This window comes from Lucilia cuprina, chromosome 3 (assembly GCF_022045245.1).
Source record: "Lucilia cuprina isolate Lc7/37 chromosome 3, ASM2204524v1, whole genome shotgun sequence".
Lineage (NCBI taxonomy): Eukaryota > Metazoa > Arthropoda > Insecta > Diptera > Calliphoridae > Lucilia > Lucilia cuprina.
In genome coordinates this window covers 38,967,540-38,982,978 of record NC_060951.1, presented here as the reverse complement: position 1 = coordinate 38,982,978, position 15,439 = coordinate 38,967,540, and the positions used below count along the sequence as shown (strand labels likewise).

Below are 15,439 nucleotides of genomic sequence, written 5' to 3'. Positions count from 1 at the left end.
GATTTTGATAAACGAGTACACGCAGGCTTCATATAATCATCGTTCTAGATCTCGTTGTGGATTTACTCAGCATAGTGTAATCAATATTTTTTAAAAAAAAAACTTCAGAAACACTATCTACAACCTTATCATGCTATTAATAACCACCAGTCATTACCAAGTAATGTATAAAAAAACTACATTACCTGCAATACCTATTACTAAATATTGCTGGGTATTATAATAAATAATACATTTTTAATTTGTAAAATAAAGTAAATTATTTTATTGCTATAAAATCGTGCTACGATTACCCAAAGAAAAAGTTGCAGGTCAATACACCATTATAATGGGGAAGGGGTTTTATGCGTTTGCGATGATGTCTGTAACACCCAAAAATATTCGGCTCAGAATCACTTTCAAAACTGATTTAGCCAGTCCGCCTGTCCGTCTGTTAAATGTTGTAGCATGTCAAGAAAAGCTCACTACCAAAAGTTGTAGGGGTAGGCCCATACTTACCCGTACACCCTCTTTATTGTCAACAAAAATTCAAAATTTTCCGGAACTAAGACAAACAGCAAATGAAATGCTTTATTATTATATACTCCACATTTTAACGTACTCACTGGTATAGGGTATCAAAGGGTCCACCATGTTTGACTGTACACTTCAAATTGTTTATCTTTGTACTAACACAATTATTATTAATCATATTTTTAATTTGTTCAAGATTACAATATAGACCGCTAACGACAAACGACTGTTGTAAATTAAAAGCAATCATACTTATTGGAAATTTTTGCTTTAAGTAGCTGTTATTTCAAATACAGTCTTTAAATAATATATGTTTCTTTAGATAGATTTTTTACATTAGTTTATCATACAATAAAACAGAAAATCATTTGTGATATAGAGTAAAAATTAAACAATTAATATCGTTACTGGTTGTCGTTCTAATTGTAAACCAACTGATATGTATGTACAAAAACATGTTTGTGATCCCCTTGTTTGTTTTTTAATATTTAAACAAAATATTTATTGATTATTTTATTTAAAACAACAATAAAAATTAACAATATAAATAAGATGTTTCCAAAGTGTATGCTCATTATTAAGCTTTTTCCGCAAATTAATTAATGACGCAATAACAAATTGCTTAACGAAAATTAACCAAGATCAGGTAATTATATATCACAAATTATATAATAAAAATTTATTTTTAAGTATTACTTATGTATGTCTTAAAAAAGTTTGTGTGTTTTCATACAATTATCCATTTAGAGTGTGATCACATTTTGAAGTTAAATTCTCAATTAAAATGATCAAGATCTATAGCCGAAATCCATTTTTACGGATCTTAAACTCTGTCGGGAAAGACAAGAAGAACAACATTAATAAAAATTTAGCAACATTGATCAGAAATTTTTTCACCATCAAATATGAAGAACTAAGATGATGGATAGAAAACGAAAACTGTTACTGGGTCAAATAGGTGATTGTGCTAAAAGTCATTACTAAGTATTGAACCGCCCTTCCAAGTCTGTAACAAAGTATAGAGATCATCAGTCATTTACCGAATAGTAAAACGAACATCTGTTATATTAGAAGTTCGCAGTGAATTCTCGGCTGGAGATCTTATTATTCAGTTTCAAGTTCCAGCTACCATATCCTTGATTAAGAAAAGCAATGGTCAGACTTTAACATCGAACAAGAGTTACTAAAAAGAATTCCCTATTCATTACCTTGACCTGAAATTGATCAACATTGAACAATAAGAACTAAGAAGATGGATTGAAAACGGAAAATGCTACTGGGTCACCTATCTTCTTTAGCACGATAAGCAGCATCAGTGAAATTCTCTTCCAAGTTCCTGCCGCTATATCTCTAATTAAGGAATACTATGATCATATACTTTTTAATTAAGTTAAAATTTTCCGACCCTTTAATATAAACTACATACCAAAAGCTAAGGAATACGAGCAAATTACAAAGTAAGTACTTGGCATGCGATGATGATATATGTTAGCTCTTCAGCAAAAATTCACTAATGGATTATACTTCCATAACCACTTACTTTACAATTACTATTTACTTGCCGTCTTCTTTTTTTTTAATACTCAGAAGCAATCACTACAACCTAATCATGCTATTGATAACCACCACTCATTACCAAGTGATATATGAAAAAACTACATTACCTGCAATACTCATTACTATCAATAACTATTTACTTGCAGTCTACGTTACATTAAAGTACTCAAGTAATGACTTTTTTTTAATCTGAAATAGAAGTACTTTATTTTCAGATCTAACAACGTTGTCAGTAAAATGTTCAGAAAATGTCTAATAATCGTCTGAACTTACAATGTTTCTTTTGTAACGTTGTCAGAAAAAGCATTTTCGAAAATATTACAACACAAAATTTGTAAGTTGACAGTATTATTAGACATTTTCTGCACATTTTATTGCCAACATTGTAAGATCTAACAACCGTGTATACATAACACAAGCAGTGGCGCTGTGAGTAGAACATTTTTTTAACAAACCAAAGTCCCACGTTCGTATTCTCTCTTACTGGCTCCTTTTTAATATTAAAAACAAAACAACTTACTCAACAACTTTTTTGCAAGTAAAATTTACTTCTTTAGCTCACTATTTGTAAGCGAGCGTAGAAGTAATATAACAAGTAAATCGAATTTAGTCAATAAATATTTATCGACTAAACATTTGTTCAACTAAAGTAAAATATCGAAAACAGATAAGAATAATATGAAATAATGATATATTAATTTTTTCTAACAGTAGTTTATATGTAAGAATAGATTATTTATAAAAAGTTAAATAATGAATAATTTTAGAACCTAGAGATATGAGTAGAAAATTTTCAAATAAATTTATTTTGTATTTATATGAAATCTAAATATTTTTATCTTTAGTTGTTTTTCTTTTTCATATTTTATTTTTTTAAATATTTCATTATTTTGTTTGTGGCAGTTATAAATTTCTTCTTAAAACAAACATTGATGTTGTGTTGCTGGCATTTTTGTGTCCTAGAGTGAATGTTTTCTATATGGATAGCGGTCGTGACCACCATCTATTTTTCATCATGCTGTGACAAGTCATATATACCACAAGTGACATTATAAATTTTACACATACATTCTCTTTGGCTCCCTAATACCGCTAAATGTTATGGGGTTAGTACAATAAATGCAACACCAACAACAAGAATGCATCCTATACTAACAGTTATTGCATCCTTGTTTTGATATCCTAGTAGGATTATTGTTTTTTTTTTTCCTACGACTTAAGATGAAAAAATAAAGATTAGGGTTCTACTTTAATGTTGGACATTTGAAATATATAAAAGGGAACCTTTAACATAGCAATAAGTGTCACCCTAATAAATACCCATACATTAAAACTAAAACTCACATGTGTGTTCCAACAACCATTCATTCATTTTAAAATCCTCACTTGACATGTTGGGCGCGTTGTCATGTCATTTTTTTTAATTTTTGAAAAAATTCATTCTTTTTTCTAAAAAAAAAGAATGGTATCAACTTTTTGTAAACTTTTACTCGATGTTTTCTTATATTAATTTTTTTGCTCTACTCTGGCATTTCTTTACGCCCCAAACAACACATTCGTCATGTGATGAATTGCAATGGGAGTGACATTTTTATTTCGTCAGTGATAGACGACAGGACACTGCAGGACATAATAACGCAAAACACAAACAGACACTTTTCACAACAAACACATAAGCTTGAATAAAACGAGATGACCATGCAAGGAGATGGCTAAGGATTGGCTTTCCAAAGCATACTAAAAATGTCCTCCAAAAAAAAAAAAAAAAACAATGTTCAAACTTTTTCCCAAATCCATAGAAACAGGATGCTGTAAAAATAGAAATAAAAACAACACTTTTTATTTATCAGTTTCCGTTTTGTACTCTCAGCTAACTAATAAATGTACAAGAAAACAACATGGATTGTGATCGAGTATGATGCAACCCCAAACTCTTTCATTGAACAAACAATTGCACTTTGTCACGTTATAATTCTCATGGGCATTTTTAACAATAAAATAAAAAGCTTCCATGTCATTTTAAAAGATGAAAACAGGAAAAAAAGGATATACATTAAAAGTAAAATGCAATGGAGCACGAGATGAAGATGAACAATAGCAAACGAGTGTAAAATGGATGAAAAAAACACCAACTAAGTTATAAATGACTACTTCTTTGGCTGCTGACTGCCAGGAGTAATAAAATGTTGCCATTTTAGATTCCAAAACTCAAACAACAAAAGTTTATTTCTTAATTTATGTTCTAGCAACATTTGCTGTTGTTAATAATGCTTTAGGTTTTATTTGGTATGATAGTGCCTTAAGCCGCATTTTCTCCCGTAAATGACTGACAAGTGTCCACTAAATAATAATAAAAAAAAAACTAAACAACAAATGTTAATTGAACTCGTTGATTGTTTGTTGCACAACTTTAATGGTTTCGTAATCTATATAAAAAACTCAAGTCTCAAAATTGATCCTAAAGGAAAACTATCTGCTCTACTTAATCTAAAAAGATTGATTTAAGCGATTGAACTTAAAGCAATGAAATTCGGTTCAGAAGATTTACAAATTTCAATCAATAATTACTTGGCTCTGTCAATGTAACTGGACAAAGAAAGATGTAAAAGATGTTCCAAATCCTTAGTACAATACGCAACTCCGCTACTAAAAACTCAGATGTTCATAGATAATGTGGTGCCCTGATACGAGTAAAAATTTATCATACAATGCCGTCGCCTAGCATTTATTTTTAGACGTGATGGACAAAACGGGCAATACATTTTTTGGTCCAGAAATCAAAACATATTATTAAAAGGACTTCGTTGGATTCAAATTCTCAGTCACATCAAGTTTTCGAAATATGTGTCCTTTAGTTTGAAAAAGTCCTTTATTGGGTATATATGAGACGTTACAATAACGCTAATACACATTCGTTTATACCATTTGAAAGTCCAATCTCTCGACATTAAAATAAAGTTCTAACCCTTACACAATACTAGCAAATGCACTAATTATTAACATGAAGTTAAAATTCTTCATGTAAAATTTGAAGATTCTAGCTCTAATAGTTTCTTAGATATACGAATTTTCCTATTTAATTCATGTGGGGGCTTCAAGCTCCCCAGATGAAAGTCCGCCCTTTTTCCTCCAAAATGTTGTGTTGAATATTAAAGTAATTTGTGCAATATTTGAAAAATCTAGTTTTATTAGTTTCTCAGTTAAACAAAATTCATATGGAAGTACCAAGTTCCTCATTGGAAGTCCCCCCGTTATACTTTAAATGTTCAGATAACTGTCAAAGTTCATCAAGTAAAATTTAAAGATTCTAGCTCTAATACTTTATTAGTTGTACGAATTTTTCTATTTTATTCACATGGACGATCCAACCCCTCCTCTTCGATAAAAGTCCGCTATTTTTCTTTAAATATGTTCAGATGAATATTAAAGTTCTTTTTGCAAAATTGTAAGAATTTAGTTCTATTACTTTCCCAGATAAACGAATTTTTGTATTTAGCTAATATGAGAGGTACCACTCCTCTCATGGGTACTCCGACATATTATTACCCAAAATGTTGACGTGGATGTTAAAGTAATTCGTGCAAAATTTTAAGATTTTAACTGTAATAGTTTCCAAGTTAAACGAATGTTTGTATTTAATTTATATGGGAGATGCCACGCCCCTAATGCTAGTCCTCCCACTTTTTATACTAAGTATTCATATTGACACTAAAGTGGCTCCGACAAAATTTAAGGACTCTTATTATTATATTATCTCTAATATTTTAATTTTTTTAATATGGGCATGGCTCCTCGCCCACTTGAAATTCCAAAAAAAAAATATTACCTACTCCAAACATACAGCAATACACTGTGAAATTTTCAAGAAAATCGGTTTAGCCGTTCCGTAGTAATTTTTATGTATATAGATAGGAGATAGATAGATAGATATTCTTCCTCCTCCGAGATAGCATAAACCAAAACTTCATATTTCGACAATTATTAGGAGAGGATTAGGGGTCTGTGTTTACAGTTTTTTTTTCGAATTACTTTCGATCGTTTTATTATAGTTTGTTGTGGATTTTGATTAAGCTACAAAGATCAGGAGAATTGACGAGACTCAGTCAATAAAGACTTAGGATTTTGGTGAAAGAAATTTTAGCCAAATAAGATGTTGGTAAAAAACTGTCATTCGAGTATATTAACATTAATTGTCTACATCGTTGTATTTTGACAATTAGGTTCAGGAATATTGACCCGCTAAAGATTTCAATAACTTTAATAAGGGATGATATAATTTTAAATGACAAATGTTATGAATCTAATCTATTGTTAATGATATAACACTGACTATTTAAAAATCAATCCCTTACACATGAAACAAACGTGTTTGACTTCTCGAAGTTGTGATCCACTCTTTAACGCCGTTTCTTGTAGAAGACGTTATAAAATGATTGCTTTGAAAGTACTAAGTACAGAAAAGATCTATAACCTTAATGCAGAAGAAATGGAAGAATAAACTGCACTGATCATCTGACTATAAATGACTTCGACGTAATTAATGCAAAGATATTTACTTAATTTATTAAAATCAATTAAAAAATAATTACTTAATTCCTCAACCATAATATTCTCTCTATAGTCATTTATTTAATCATCAGAAATTTAGATGATTAAAGTTTAAAGTTAACTTCTCAAATAAAAAAGTTAAAGAAAACAAACTAGACAATAATATTTTTCAAGCTATTTAAATAAAACTATTTTACTAACAACACTTAAAAGCAATGAAAATAAATGTGTGTATATAAGTCATAAAGTGAAAGTAAAATTTATATACATACATATGTATTATATTCATATTATATAGAAATACATACATATTTAGTAAATAAGTATTAAATACTATACATATGTATAATAAACTTTTCATATGTTTAACAGTTAGTTTTGAATTCCGTTCTTAGTTCTTGTGCTTGTTCTTTTTTCTAGTTATTTTATTTTATTAAATAAAAAAGTTTTTTTTTCAAGAGCATCCAACAACACATAAAGTCAAAGTGGCTGAATGTACATCTCTGTTCCAACCATGTACCAGAAGCACCACGACAAGCCATCCAGCCACAAGGATAAAAGAGGTTTTCAGATTTTTTTCAGTGGTAGTTGCTGGTATTCTTCTCGTTTTTTTTCTCTACATTTATTTTTTTCAAACAAATGCAGTAGACAATGAGCAGACATAAACGCAGACAGACGGACAGACAAAAGATGGAGAAAGTATAACAGTTTTGTTGCAACAACTTTGATATTAAAATGTAGTGCACCACCAAACAAACAACTAAGTTAACTTATTGTTGAAAACTTTTAATATATAATATACATACATATTATTTTACAAGTACATACATACAATATACATACATATATTACAGACGAGTGTATATGTAGATTTGTGTGTTAGTAGATGTATATGTCTGGCTTGTAGTATATAAATACAGTGGAGCTTTAAAATGTAGCATACATCACACCATACTTTCACACCATCATGGACCTCCTGTTATAATGTAACATCTTTATTTTAGAAAATTAAAACGCTTCCCATTCCTTTACAACTCTCCACTTCTCTAACAAAAACTTCTTAAAATTTTCTTACCCACTGTAAGCAAAATATGCACAAGTTTTAGCATCCAAAACAGCAAACACAACAAAAGCGAGTTCAAAAAGCTCAAGAAAATTTTTCAGTAGCAGTTACAAAAAATTAAGAAAATAAAAGAGCTGCAGTAAAAACTGCAACAAAATTTTATTATCCTTGTTTCAAAAGTTTGCAAACTTATTATTTTTACTTTTTTTACCAAAACGAAAATGTAATTGTAGACAAAAACTCTTAAATTCTAAAGAACAAAAATCTTAAAACTTGAGTACTCTTTAACATAATGTGCCTGACATTTGGTAAGCTGATAATTAGTGTTATAATTTAAAGTGAAAAAAGTTTGTAAATAATTTTCTATTTAACATAAGAAGCATATAAAATTTTAAAAAAGTAGTGTGCGTTGGCCGGGAATCGAACCCGGATCAACTGCTTGGAAGGCAACTATGCTGACCATTACACCACCAACGCCCTGCGTAGCCGCAATGACAACTTAGCTTTAGAATATGAGTTGAAGCTCAAAAGTGCTAATTTTAAAAAGTCCTTTCTAAGCCATTACCTGGACATAGACTAGACATAGACTAGACATAGACTAGACATAGACTAGACATAGACTAGACATAGACTAGACATAGACTAGACATAGACTAGACATAGACTAGACATAGACTAGACATAGACTAGACATAGACTAGACATAGACTAGACATAGACTAGACATAGACTAGACATAGACTAGACATAGACTAGGCATAGACTAGACATAGACTAGACATAGACTAGGCATAGACTAGACATAGACTAGACATTTCGAATGGCTGTTAAATAGAATGCAATACATAAATAATAGCAATATTTTTCATTATTGCTTAAGCATTTTCAACGAAGCTCTTCAGGTATTGTGCGATTTTTAAATTATACTATTTTTAGATTTGCTTAATACAACCCTTTAATATTTTGTATAGATATGACTCATTTGCTTTGTTATCTTTTCAAACGTATTATATGTATATGAAACTAAGTACCCACATAGGTGCTAATTGTTTTTTTTTTAGATTTTTATATTCTAATGTACTTATTAAGTACATATTTGTTTTAAAAAAATTACCCCCTTTGAATTTGCACTTGCGAAAAACTTTTCATTATTTAGTTTGTTTTATTTTTAGTACCTTATGTTCAAATAAGCTTTTAGCACAGATACGCGCAAGGGCGTTGGTGGTGTAATGGTCAGCATAGTTGCCTTCCAAGCAGTTGATCCGGGTTCGATTCCCGGCCAACGCACACTATTTTTTTTTTGTTTTTTTAGACTTTTTTTATTTGCTTTTATTCTCATTAATGAAAATTAATTGGTTAATGTTTATCTTAGAGGGGGGTTTGAAAATGTTTGTATTTAAAATGTTTATATGGTATGTTTGTCTATCGGTGTAGTAGGTTAAGTTGATAGATGTATACTACATCAAATCCAAAGAAATGCACCTTGGCCATTATCGGGCCTACTTTGCACTCCTTTTCATAGAAGACAAAATGTTTATTTGGTAAAAAAATGGTCACTGAATGTAATATATTTTATTTTTCAGCAGCTCAGTTTCATGTACGTATTTTTTATGAACTTTGTAATCAATGTTCGAGAAATGTTATTTCCGAAATAATATCACTCCCAAATTACTTTGATCTATCTTTGACGAATACCTGTCAGTGGAAAAGAAAGTTCACCAGCGTTTCACTGTCCTCTTCACATGTTTTGCATTCATCTGAATCATAACGTCTAATTTTGTGCAAGTGTGTCCTTAATCCTGTGTATCTGCTTAGAATGCGTACTAACATCAGACTCAGACATAACGGTGTATATAGTTCAATCAGTGATCTGCGTATAGACTACTAATAATGTGAGTAAGGTAGGCAGACAGTTAACTCGAGACTAAGGTCTTTGAAACTGAGATTCTTTGCGTGAGGTTCTTTGTTGGAATATTTAATGATAAGTAAAACGACTCAGACAACTCTTAGTCTGTATCAAATTGTGGATCAAGTTAAAATGAGGAATATTCTGGGGAAGGTCACCGTCTCAACATTGTTATCAATGCTTAGTAAGGTTGACCTTGGGCTACTAAAGAAATTGTATTCATTAGATTGAATATATAATTATAATCAGAAAAGTTCCAAATTGGCTCGGTTCAATAATTTACAAAATTATTAAAATAAATTTCTCGCAGCCGGTAGGATTCGAACCTACGCTCCCAGAGGGAATCTGATTTCGAGTCAGACGCCTTAACCACTCGGCCACGACTGCTTGTACCTATGCTGTGCCAAACAGGCAATTTGAATCCTAGCTACAACAACAAGTTGAAACATTTAAGCAACCCCTAAAATTTTGCAATCTGCCACAAAATTCTTAAGGGTGGAAAATGTTACTTGTTCAAAAAAATGCTTCTTTGATTATTGTTAAAAAATAGATTATGCTTCAAAAATATTGTCTATCTACAATTTAATAGAAAAAATAGTTCTATAAAACAATTTAGTTTTTCGTTTTTTCCAATTATTTTTGGATTTTTATGTCTGTTTTAGTTTTGTAGTTACTTGCTGCTGTTTTTTCTTTTTAACTTTGACTATTGTTGCTGTTGCTTTTTCTCTTGTGTTGATTGTTGCTAAAATTTTCTCATAAATCTTGCCTCAAGTCATGTTATGCCGCCGTTAATTGACACCGACACACACATTCATTTTTATACGATTTAATGTTTATTTCGTTGGTTCAATTTTTTAGCATTGCTGCTGTTGATGTTGTTGCATTTAATGTTTGCGGCTGCAACAACTGCTTGCTGTTGGTCGTTTTTTTTAACTAGTTATCACCAATTGTCGCATTGTATTACAGAGAGCGCAACAACAACAGTAGCAATTGTTGGCCGAGGATGAGGAAGTAGCAGTAGCTGTAAATAGCAGCTTAATGTTGCAGCTACGAGTAGTAGAGGTCTGGAAAAAAATGTTTTAAAAGAAAACCAAGTTGACAATTGAATGGCTTTTGAGCACTCAATACAATCGTTAACGATGATGACGACGACTACGACTTATAATAGAAGTCAATGTTGTTGCTGCTATAGTGGTTGCATCTTCTACTATAAACCAGCGATAACATCAAATGCTATTTTATTTTTTTTAATTTTAGTTTTTTTTTTAAGGCTGATTATCTAGGCTTAACCAACTTTTTTTTTATTTTATAAGTAGAAGCGATGTTAAAGATAAAGTTTACCTACCACTGCGTAAAAAGACAGATCTTTGCTGGTACCTAAAACCTAAAAAAAACAAATCTTAAGAAAACGGACCTTTTAGTAAGTGTGTATTAATGGCTGTCTGTACGTAAAAAGAAACAATATTGGGTAATTGGAAGATTTTTAAGTTATAGCAGTAAATCCATATTATTTCAGTAAATAACAAGTAAGAAAGTAATGTTGGTCAAACCAGACTCAGTGATAACCTACACGATAGTGCTGTTACTATATTCTATATTACAATGGATCCCTAATAATTAGTATCAACTTCCTATCTGTGTATATCTGAGAAATATTTTAGGTCTAAATTACAACCTTCACGATCGACCGGAATCTACGAAGAGATTTATTACTTATCCTTAATTTTTTCCCTCGAAATGACGCAAAGTCTACACAATCTTCACGATCGACCGGAATCTACGAAGAGATTTATTACTTATCCTTATTTGTTTCTCTTAAAACGACGCTAAGTCTACATTATATGTTTCGGTTGCTGTCAAATTGCCATTTTCTTTATCTGATTCCGTAAGGCTTGCACAACATTTCGGGGAAAGCCCCTAGAAATTCGGTAGTGTTAGTTTGCATGCCTGAAGGAAAGGCCTTTGTAGAGAGTTTATTCTATATAAGTAGAGCACGGCTAAGGATCGAATTTTCCCTTTAATGTGATTTATGAGCCACTGGCGAAATGATTAGAAATTTCGAACAAGTTCCCTAACTTCAGAGAAAAAATCACCATTGTAATATCTATCACACCACATTGTGACTATGCTCCAGAGAATCTATAGAGTTGGATTTTATATTGTCTCCTTCGCTCTTTGTAGGCTCGAATTTTCCCTTTAATGTGATTTATGAGCCAAGGGCGAAATTATTAGAAATTTCGAACACGTTCCCTAACTTCAGAGAAACACTCGCCATTGTAATATCTATAGAACAGTACAACGCCACATTGTGACTATGCTCCAGAGAATCTATGAAGTTGGATTTTATATTGTCTTCTTCGCTCTTTGTAGGCGTTTGAACTTCTCCAAAATTAGACTTTAAAGCACGAGTGAACGTGACAGATTCTGTGAAATATACCGTTTTAAAAAACCTTCAAACATTAATGTCTAAGCGGAAAGTCTTGCATCAATCAAGAATCAAAACTTTAACGTATTAAAGTCAAAATATACTAAAAAGTCCCTGTGTAATTAATGGAAGTCGAAATGGCAGTGAATACTCAATTAAGGGATCACACATGAACGAAATTGCTTCGGAAAATAATATTTATATTCGACAAATGAGCGAAAGAAGAATTATATTCGATCCCAGAAAATGAAAAATTCTCTACTCAGCTATTTGAGTCTAATAAAATGTTATTTTCTAATAGCTAAATCTTCTCTAAATTAATGTTTAAATTAAATAACGATACTAAAAGTTTGCTGTATGTTAATTTAAAACAATTGCATGTTACCTTAGATATGAACATTGTACATATTCCTCTTCTATTAATCTTTTCCTACAAAAAAAAATATTGTATCTGAAAAAAAGACCTAAACAAAAGAATGCATTTTGTATTGTACATTTTTCTACAAATGTTACTTTGTAATGATTCATTTTAATCACAGAATATTTGTAGGTTTTTTGTAAAGATATTTTAATTTGTATTTGCAGATTTTTTTTGCTGTAGTTATTGTTACAAGTAAATTACACTTTTAATCACTACTAATCTCCTGCTCAATGAACAAACTGTGTTTTTAACCAGTAACTAAAAACATTAACTTTGCGTGTTTTTCATTAAAAAAAAAATTATAATATAATGGAAGTATTTTTGTATTAAACAAAATTAGTATGTTCATCAAATTGGCATATATGATTAAATATTAAAGGGGCTTGTAAAGAAAAATTATAGTCAGCGTTTTTTTATATGGAATTAATCAGTGATTAGTTAGAACACAATAAAGAATAATGAACTTTATTTTAAATTAAGGTAATAACTTGAACATCTCTGATAATCTTTAACTGTCGCCTTTGCTCCGTATATGACATTCATAGTCGTATCAGAGTATATGTTAAATATCTGTTAACAAGATTAATTACTACGTTTTAGGTGATTAGGAATAAAAATTTCAATAAAATATTTTTTTTTTTAATTCTATTGAGGTTTGGAAAGTTTTTGAATGCCATAATTTACTTTCTGGTCTACTATACATATCCAAACAAGTGTGAATGTATATTCGGGCATGGCCGACCATATGTTTCCCTACACCAGTGAGTATGTTCAAAATAAGGATTATTTTTAAATAATAAAGCATTTATTCTGTTTTTTTAATCCTAATTCCGAGGGTTTATATAGGGGTAAGGGTAAATATGAGCCTATCTTTATAAATTTTGATGGAGGTATTTACGTCTATTTCAAAGTTATTTATGTAAAATTAAATCATGTTTATAAATGAATTTTGATCTTCAAGTCTTTTTCTGAAGAGGAATGGCTGCTAGGGTTAAAATATTGGGGGGTACTGTTGTATGGGGGCTATGCGAAATAATGGACCGATTTCAACCATTTTCAATAGCGTTTGTTCTTGGGTCAAATTTCATCAATTTTATCTTGATTCTGAACTGATTGGTATACTTTAAGATGGGTGTAGGTCCAATATTTTTGGATATTATAAACATCAGCACAAACATATAATACTCTTCCCACCGACCTGGGGTATTTTCGAGTTGATTGACAATTTTTGGTGATCGTGGGACTAATGGAGTGTGTGAAGCAGTGGGTAGCCTCTCAAAATTGGTCAACTCGGATATCACATTAATATATAACTTCTTCTTGGAACAATATTAAAGAACTTACCTTACCACGGAAACCGATAGAACATAATTTGTCTTGTCGAGAGGTACATGGTGGTTGTGGTCGATTGGGAAGAGAATGTATGTTTGAAGACTAATACACAGTGAAGTGAATATTTCAGAATAGAAAAGTCATATGTTGTTTGCCTGGTAGAGAATTATATCCGTGGTACACATGGTTGTTAGATGGGAAAAGAATGTATGTTTAAAGACTCATGCACGGTAAATATTTTAGAATAAAAAAGAAAACAGATACTTCTCAGAGAAGTGAATTTGGGGTGTGAGTTTCTCTCTGTTAACCTGATATATGTATACCAGACTTACCACAGTATGATCACTGTTATTGAGAATTTTTGGTTATTTATTTAATTCTCATTTCGGTCTATTAAATGCGTTTCTGAATGATATTTCCGAAGCAACAGAAATCATTCTATTTGTGTGTTTGTAATTGGAAGAAATGCTTATGAAGTATCTCGGAAGTTAAGCATTGGGATATCGATTTTTAAGGGTTTAGTTTGCTTATGTACAAAAGCAAAATGCTTATACATGGTCCGGCTTCTCCGGCAGGTGGTGAGTTGTCCCGAGCTCACTGATTGAAATACTCCTAATTTATTGATTTATATGAGGAGAATGACAAATATATATATCACGACCTTCGTTCTGCCCAGATAATCTCTTTATATAAATGAAATGATGTTTCTTCATCTTATAAACAATAGGACCATAGTTTTCTCAACATTCCTCTGTAGAAATTTGGTACAACTTCTCTTTTCGCTCAGCGCAAAAATGCCTTAACGGTGCTATAAATGTCATTGCATTTTTAGTAAGTTTTTTTTTCAATCAAACCCTTTTGTTTTTCATTATTTAATAACGACATTTTGACATCAATTGAAATTACTACTAACAAAATTTGTTTAAAACTTTTATTGAAATTTGTAACTCCGTTCAAAAAAAAATATATTTCTTAAATATGTTAAGTAACCTAAAAAAACGATACTTTGTTGTCAAAGTTTAATAACATTTGCGGTTAAGTTATTCATATAACCACGCGCTGCTGCTGTTGCTACTGTGTTTCAGTTATTATTTTTAACTTACTGACATATTCACTTAGTTTTACAGGAATGTCATTTAAAGATGTCAAAATTTTGACACATGCAAAAAAGAATGCAATACAATACATATAACTACTGGTACAGACACACACACACACATTCAAATTTATATAAGACCTTATATAGTTGTTGCAACATATACTTGCCACATATATTTAACAAAAAATATTATAATAAATTATTCAAAATAGAAATTGTTTATGGCAACGGCCTCTCTTTATTATTACTTTTTTTGCTTTGTTCAACACAAAATATGACATTTTAAATGGTCATTAAATAATTGATTGTTTTATTTAAATTATCCATGTGTTTTTTTGTTGGCTTTTCTCCTTTGAATTCTTGCGAATTAAAGAAAATTTCAATAATATTTAGATTTAGAAGAATACAAAAAGAAAAACACCGAAAGAAATGATTACATAGAATTACTTTAACAACCTCTTATAAATAATGTATTATATAAATACTTTGTTATTCATTAGTCAGCATACAATTACTGAATTCTCAAATTACTTGTATTTAGCATTTTAACCCCTTATCTGTTAGTGAGAGTTTTT

General features: G+C 30.6%; 1 protein-coding gene and 3 non-coding genes across 5 annotated transcripts in view; 2 read left to right on the top strand and 2 right to left on the bottom strand.

The window, feature by feature from the left end:
- LOC124419097 overlaps positions 1 to 15,439 on the top strand; it is a 361,713-nt gene that overhangs the window by 278,060 nt on the left and 68,214 nt on the right. The window lies entirely within an intron of this gene.
- Positions 8,087 to 8,158, bottom strand: Trnag-ucc. Its single transcript has one exon. It is a non-coding gene; the product is annotated as a tRNA-Gly (tRNA).
- Trnag-ucc lies at positions 8,897 to 8,968 on the top strand. Its single transcript has one exon. It is a non-coding gene; the product is annotated as a tRNA-Gly (tRNA).
- Trnas-cga lies at positions 9,893 to 9,974 on the bottom strand. Its single transcript has one exon. It is a non-coding gene; the product is annotated as a tRNA-Ser (tRNA).